The following is an 8,304-nucleotide window of genomic DNA, read 5'->3' as shown; positions in this document are numbered from 1 at the left end:
TGTCACCAACACTTTACATGTTGCGTTTATATTTTTGTTCAGTATATAAAAATACAAAAAACACACGGTATCCATTTTGTAATCTAGTAATCTGATTCTGAATTCGGGGTTAATAATTGAATACTACTGTAGAAAAGGTCTAGGCACATCTCTGTGACCTCTGCTATGTAAATAGTGTGCTAAAACACACACACACACACACACACACACACACACACACACACACACACACACACACACACACACACACACACACACACACACACACACACACACACACACACACCGTGCGGACCACATGCTAACACAGACACATCCCTCTGCATCTGGCAGTGATCTAGAGCCCTAATCAACAGGGATGGGGGTGAGGAGGGTAGGGTAGGGGTGAGGGGTAAATTGGGGGGTAACTGTGATTATGGGGAAATGGGGAAATGGGAAACAGGGGGCCAGTGCTACACACACACACACACACACACACACACACACACACACACACACACACACACACACACACACACACACACACACACACACACACACACACACACACACACACACACACACAAATGGAAGGATGCATGCAAGAACGCGCACTCACACATACACACACGTATTCACACACACACACACACACACACACACACACACACACACACACACACACACACACACACACACACACACACACACACACACACACACACACACACACACACACACACACACACAAATGGAAGGATGCATGCAAGAACGCGCATACACAGTTGCTGGTGGTTTTATTCTGAGTAATGTGGAGAAGTGACTATAGTGAAGGCTCACTGGGAGAGAGCAGACACCAGGCTACTTTGTCTCTTAGAGTTTATGAGTGTGTTCATGTTTGTGAACAATAGAGACAAAAAGAGAACAGAGATGTTTTATATTACAGATTTCTCATACTTCAGACCAACACAGCTAATTCTCCAATATAGTCTATAGCTCCTTGATTTCTCTAACCTGGTTTGATCCTACATTCAACCTGGGTCAGTAATTGTTTTCCCACTACAGCCCCTTCCTATCCCAGTCTCAGCCCTGTCCTCCCTCCCTTCCCCTCCTACTGTAGCTGTGGTTCCTAGTGTTAAATCACTGCTAGTCCCTTCATTATGATGTCATCATGAGTTGGGTTCCATGGTTCCGTGTTCCGTGTGCCCAGCCCTGACACTAAGCTCTCGGTGGTGAGGTCAAAACCACCATCGTTTGTCAAGGCGGTCAGAACCAGGGCTCTGTCCTTCTCCTCTCCACCTTCCTCCGTTCCCTCTCTACCTAGTGTGGTTGGTGAAAAATGGAGAGAGGGAGGGAGAGAGAGATGGGTGGAGAGATGTTTTATGTGAGAAAGGGAGATATTATGAGTGTTGCTGACATCAGCAGTGTGCCACTAAACAAAGGGTTTAACAGACCTATTAGTCCATTCTAATGTTTACATGGGCCCATGTTGATTTTTCCATATTCTATACACCTGTGGGAGTGGGTGTGCATGTGGGTCAGCCAGTAAAATCCTCAGGATTATAAAGAGACATTAATACTCCCTGGGTTTGAGGAGAGGGAGAAAGAATTACAGAGATAATATTTAATAATAGACTTGATCCCACCAGGCCTCCCCTCTCTCTTTCCGTCTATCATCCCTCTCTCCTAACCTCTCTCTTTTCCTCTTTTCCCCTCTCTCCCCCTCTCTCTTTCCCTTTATCCATCCCACTCCCCCCTCTCTCCCCCTCTCTCTTCCCCTCTCTCCTCCCCTCTCTCCTTCCCTCCTGTGTAATTTGAGGTAATAACCTCCAATCTCTTCATCGCACAGATCCGCCTTATTAAGGTAAATAAGCACGGCGGTTAACATGTGTGTTCAATTCAGACAATTTTAGATTCACCTCACACACACACACACACACACACACACACACACACACACACACACACACACACACACACACACACACACACACACACTATACAAAAACTTCCTAGCATATTTAGAGAGTGAGGTCAGGCAATATAGACCATGCCAACACTCCGTACTAACAATCAGTGTAAGACAGACAGGGATTCAGCTTTACAAAACATCAAATCAAAACTTTTAACAGACTTTTTTTTTTAAACTGAGTGGAGGGCAATTACTGACAAACTTGGCAACTCAAAGTCATTCTAGAACCCTTTATACGTCCAGAAAGGTGTATAGAAACAGACTACACAAACACAAGAGCTTCCTGGCTGCCAATCATGTCTAATTGACAGCTGGTTGCCGGGGACGACTGGGAAAAGGATGTAGGCAGCTTGGGGGTCCTGAGTCCTTTAATAGGGGGCCTTCTTATTGCCTGTACAGTACACAACTCAGACAGTGACCACCCAATAACCGCACAGTCCCTCTCAGTGCAACACAAAGGGAGCTGAGAGGAGAGCTGGGAGAGTAGAGTAGTGGATGACCTTTCATTAAAGCAAGAGGCCAAGATTCATTATGAACTCAACCTGACAATGAACTTTGCTGTCTGTCTATGCTTGGACAGCTGCTGCTTCCTTAAGTAAAAAACTGTGTGTGTGGGGGGTAACTTGTGTGTGTGTGTGTGTGTGTGTGTGTGTGTGTGTGTGTGTGTGTGTGTGTGTGTGTGTGTGTGTGTGTGTGTGTGTGTGTGTGTGTTAGTCAGAGGAGGCTGGTGGGGAGAGCTATAGGAGGACAGCTCATTGTAATGGCTGGAACGGAATATATGGAATTGTATCAAACAAACAATATTTGGAAACCACACTCCATTTGCTCAACTGGGTTGTGTGTGTGAGTGAGTGAGTGAGTGAGTGAGTGAGTGAGTGAGTGAGTGAGTGAGTGAGTGAGTGAGTGAGTGAGTGAGTGAGTGAGTGAGTGAGTGAGTGAGTGAGTGAGTGAGTGAGTGAGTGAGTGAGTGAGTGAGTGAGTGAGTGAGTGAGTGAGAGAGAGAGAGAGAGAGAGAGACAGGGAGAGAGAGAGAGAGAGAGACAAAGTATGTTCAGGTGTCAGTATTTCCTATGTACAGTGTTTATGTGACCATACATTTGACCAAGATACGTGACTAAGTATTAGATTCAGCATCACTATGACTTGAGGCCAGTCTTAACGGTTCTTCACAGGGATCTCTCTGTGCTGTGGGTATGTAGTCTCAGGCCTGTGGTTGGTTAGTGTGGGGCAGAGTTAAGGCAGGGATTTTAGCCCTGTTTGTGTCTAGGTGGCTTATGCCTGCTTTATGACTGTTTTGTCTGAAGCCACACTAGCTGGTGGGTACCGTGGTGGTGGAGGGGGACCCTGGGCTTGTCACAGGGGCCTAAAGCCTCTTCATTCCTGGGCTGAGGTTGGAGATGAAGCCTGGGAGAGAAGGAGATGGACTGATGGATGAGATGGGGGGATGAGATGAATGAAGGAGTACTGAATCATAAGCAGCATCTAGGCCAGGATGGTTGACAGTCAGAGAGACTATGCTATAGAAGCACCCAAAGCCATAATCATAAGGAACCAAGAAACAGGCCTGTTAAATGAACTTCACTGTTGATCTAGTAATCATTGGCCATTATGAGGGAAGGGTGTGATTTATCGGAGAGATTCCGTAACAGAGGGCAGATGTGGAATATCCATTATCTGGGTTAGAGTGAGCTCATTGTGTGTGTGTGTGTGTGTGTGTGTGTGTGTGTGTGTGTGTGTGTGTGTGTGTGTGTGTGTGTGTGTGTGTGTGTGTGTGTGTGTGTGTGTGTGTGTGTGTGTGTGTGTGTGTGTGTGTGTGTGTGTGTGTGTGTGTGTGTGTGTGGGCGCTAGTGATAAGTCAGCTGCCAGTGACTTGGTTGGATTATTCACAGTTTAGCAGCGCCATCTACTGTATATATCAGGTGCAGACCTACCGACAGCACTGACTTTTAGTAAGGGTCAATCAAATAATTGTTACAAAGACCAAATATGTGTTTTAATAAAGGTTATATACTTTTTAAATGTGTTTTGGGACACGACACCCTAATGTAAAAGCAGTGGGTTTATAAGCATGTCTACTTTTTGCAAGCGAGGTCAACACTGTTTTCACTTTCACCCTGTCGGTGTTTATGATATGGCATAAGACATGTGGTCTGTCTCATGAAGATCAAGGGTACTTAAGTCCACAGTCTATTGGAAACCTCTGGACCAGAATCTCTACAGCACTGGATCAGGTGTCGGCCCAGAAAAACACCAATAAATGTAACGAGGTCACACAGCAATTGTCTCAATCACTATGGAGACGCCTTCTGCTACAGGCATGCTTTCCTTTTCAGCCTGTCCTTTTCTTCTACACTTAGAGCAGTCTTACCTAGAACAAATCAGAGTAGTAGACTATACTTGGGAGAGGCCTAAGCAGATCCACAAGGAAGTAGTAGGCCTATGTACTGTACATGGTACAAAGTTAGATATAGCTTTGTAGTAATCAAGCTTTTGAATGTACAAACTTGTTGGATACATTTGCTGTTTGTTTTGGTTGTGTTTTGTCCAATAGGAACTGAATGGTGAATAATGTATTGGGTCATTTGGAGTCACTTCTATTGTAAGTAAGAACGAGAAGATGTTTCTGAACACTTCTATTGTAAGTAAGAATGAGAAGATGTTTCTGAACACTTCTATTGTAAGTAAGAATGAGAAGATGTTTCTATTGTAAGTAAGAATGAGAAGATGTTTCTATTGTAAGTAAGAATGAGAAGATGTTTCTGAACACTTCTATTGTAAGTAAGAATGAGAAGATGTTTCTATTGTAAGTAAGAATGAGAAGATGTTTCTGAACACTTCTATTGTAAGTAAGAATGAGAAGATGTTTCTATTGTAAGTAAGAATGAGAAGATGTTTCTGAACACTTCTATTGTAAGTAAGAATGAGAAGATGTTTCTGAACACTTCTATTGTAAGTAAGAATGACAAGATGTTTCTGAACACTTCTATTGTAAGTAAGAATGAGAAGATGTTTCTGAACACTTCTATTGTAAGTAAGAATGAGATGTTTCTATTGTAAGTAAGAATGAGAAGATGTTTCTGAACACTTCTATTGTAAGTAAGAATGAGAAGATGTTTCTGAACACTTCTATTCATGTTGATGCTAATATGAATATGAATAATCATGAATCAATTGTGAATAATGATGAGTGAGAAAGTTAAAGAAGCACAAATATCAACCTACCCCCCCAAAAATGCTAACCTCCCCTGTTATTGGTAATGGTGAGAGGTTAGCATGTGTTATTGTAGTCTCTGTAACCTTCTCACTAAACATTATTAAAAAAAAATTCTTCATGGCATGTCCAGAAACATCTTATTAACTCACTTAGTTCCTATTGGGTAAAACAAAACCCACAACACAACCAAAACAAACTGCAAATGCATCCAAGTTCCCAGATGAACAAGCTTGATGTAGTCATTGCGTGCTACGAATATGGGACCAAATACTAAACTTTTGACTACTTTAATAGACATATCCTCCCGAGACCCAGCAATTCATTGTTGTCCTCTGTAGTGGACATCAGTTCTTGGTCTGTATCTCTGAGGCCATACAAGTGACTGTGTTAAGTCCTGTTGTTCCTTTAAGAGGACTTTCTGGGCATTGCAATGATAGCACTTGTGGGGGTGTGACCTTGACAGTTAGATCTTCCTGGTTCTTAAAAGAATGTATGCCATCAAAATGAGCACATTTTATGGAAATTTGAAAAGAAGTGTGTTTGTAATTATTAACTGTAATTTTTGTGAGTTTGATATTCAAATTGTTTCTTGTAAGTGAATATCTCAGGAATATTTAAGTGAGGTGTCAGGACTGTGTAATAATATTTTCACATTAAATAAGAGCTAAATAACAACTTATCAAGAAATGTCCTCTGTAGTGGACACCCGTATCCCACAACTATGTTTTTCACCTACTGTACCCATTGACTGTAATGTCATTTTTTTCACATTTATGTCCTATTTTGGGGGGGGGTAATTCTAATGAACTTATCCTTTGCAGCAGAGGTAACTCTGGGTCTTCCTTTCCTGTGGCGGTCCTCATGAGAGACAGTTTCATCATGGCGCTTGGTTTTGCGACTGCACTTGAAGAAACTTTTATGGTGACAGGAGATACAATGGGGAATGGGGAAGAAAGATAAACTCCAGGGGGAAGCACAGAGAGAGAATGAGGGGGAAATGTCTTATTCTAGATGTATTGTCTTACTACAGATTATTTATTTAACCTTTATTTAACTATGCAAGTCAGTTAAGAACAAATTCTTATTTACAAGGGCGGCCTAGGAACAGTGGGTTAACTGCCTTGTTCAGGGGCAGAACGATAGATTTTTACCTTGTCAGCTCGGGATTCGATCTAGCAACCTTTCGGTTACTGGCCCAACATCCTAACCACTGGGCTACCTGCCGCCCCAGATCAATTGTCTTATTGTAAATTGTATTGTTGTTGTTTTTATGTATTTTACCCCCTTTTTTTCGCCCCAATTTTATGATATCTAATTGCAATACAATTACGATCTTGTCTCATCGCTGCAACTCCCCAACGGGCTCGGGAGAGGCGAAAGTCGAGCCACGCGTCCTCCAAAACATGACCCGCCAAGCCAGCTACATCAATGTGTCGGAGTAAACACCTTTCAACTGAAGACCGAAGTCAGTCTGCAAGCGCCCAGCCCGCAACAAGGAGTCGTTAGAGCGCGATGGGCCAATAAAGCCCCCCCCCCCCGACCAAACCCGGACGATGCTGGGCCAATTGTGCGCCACCCTATGGGACTCCCGGTCACGGCTGGGCGTGACACCGTTTGGGAACGAAGCCGGGTCTGTAGTGATGCCTGATGCAGTGCCTTAGACTGCTGCACCACTCGGGAGGCTCCATTCTAGACTTCTTGTTTTACTGCAGATTTATTGTCTTATTCTAGACTTCTTGTCTTATTACAGTTTTATTGTCTTATTCTAGACTTCTTGTCTTATTACAGACTTATTGTCTTATTCTAGACTTCTTGTCTTACTGCAGACGTATTGTCTTATTCTAGTATTCTTGTCTTATTCTAGACGTATTTTCTTTTGACAGACTTATTGTCTTATTCTAGACTTCTTGTCTTACTGCAGACGTATTGTCTTATTCTAGTATTCTTGTCTTATTCTAGACGTATTTTCTTTTGACAGACTTATTGTCTTATTCTAAACTTATTGTCTTATTACAGACGTATTGTCTTATTCTAGACTTCTTATCTTATTCTAGACTTCTTGTCTTATTCTAGACTTCCTGTCTTATTCTAGATGTATTGCCTTATTACAGACGTATTGTCTTATTCTAGACTGACATATTTGTCTATTAGTCACTTATTTTCACTTTCATGGCAATTAAGATAAGAGAAGAATTAGGAACAGGTACAGTATATTTAGGTATACATATTATCTACAATAGAACAGCCACACTGCAGGTTGGAGGAATTATATGATAGAGTGTATGTGTGTGTGTGTTATGAATGTATATGATTGCTCATGTTAAAATCAGACAAATACATTACAGAGCTAATGTAAAGGGGGTGGGGTTAAGGGGTCCTAACTGAGATGTGACTATCAGCTAAAGATGTTCTTGATTTTGGAAAAGAAGCCCTCCTCTTCTTCATCTTTCTTGTTCTCCTGGCCCTCCTCTGTGCAGTCTTGATCACTCCTGCCGCCTCCTGGACAAAAACAGGTACTCCAGTCCTGCATCATGTTTGTGAGTGTAACCGATGTGAAATGGCTAGTTAGTTAGCGGTGGTGCGCGCTAATAGCGTTTCAATCGGTGACGTCACTCGCTCTGAGACCTGAAGTGGTTGTTCCCCTTGCGTTGCAAGGGCCGCGGCTTTTGTGGCGCATTTGTACCGATGCTTTGTCAGTTGTGTGCAAGGGTTCCTGGTTCGAGCCCAGGTTGGGGCGAAGAGATGGACGGAACCTACACTGTTACATGTGCACCTGTGGACAACATTCATAACATCCCCCTTTCTAAGATAAACACCTCTCTCTCTCTAATAGACTAGGAGCAATTTACTAGAAACCACAGCTACACCAGGAGGAAGGGCAGGGATAGGAATGGCTTTAGTAGGAACGTAACTGTAGTGATGTGAAATACTGCAGTTACCAGTTGAGCCACTTGATGGTGCTGTGGTTACACTAGTCATCTTACTTGAGTAGAACAACACAGAGTTTGTTACTAGCGCATGCCTGCCTGTACCAACAAGCTGCAGTTTCAATGCAACAACTTGAGTAATTCCACTCCACACTCCTGGTTTATCACAGTAATAAAGTTACTGACCCAGGTTGGCTAGGGTCAGACCAGGC

The sequence above is a fragment of the Salmo salar genome, chromosome ssa12 (genome assembly GCF_905237065.1).
Source record: "Salmo salar chromosome ssa12, Ssal_v3.1, whole genome shotgun sequence".
In the NCBI taxonomy this organism is placed as follows: domain Eukaryota; kingdom Metazoa; phylum Chordata; class Actinopteri; order Salmoniformes; family Salmonidae; genus Salmo; species Salmo salar.
This window is presented reverse-complemented; position numbering follows the sequence as displayed.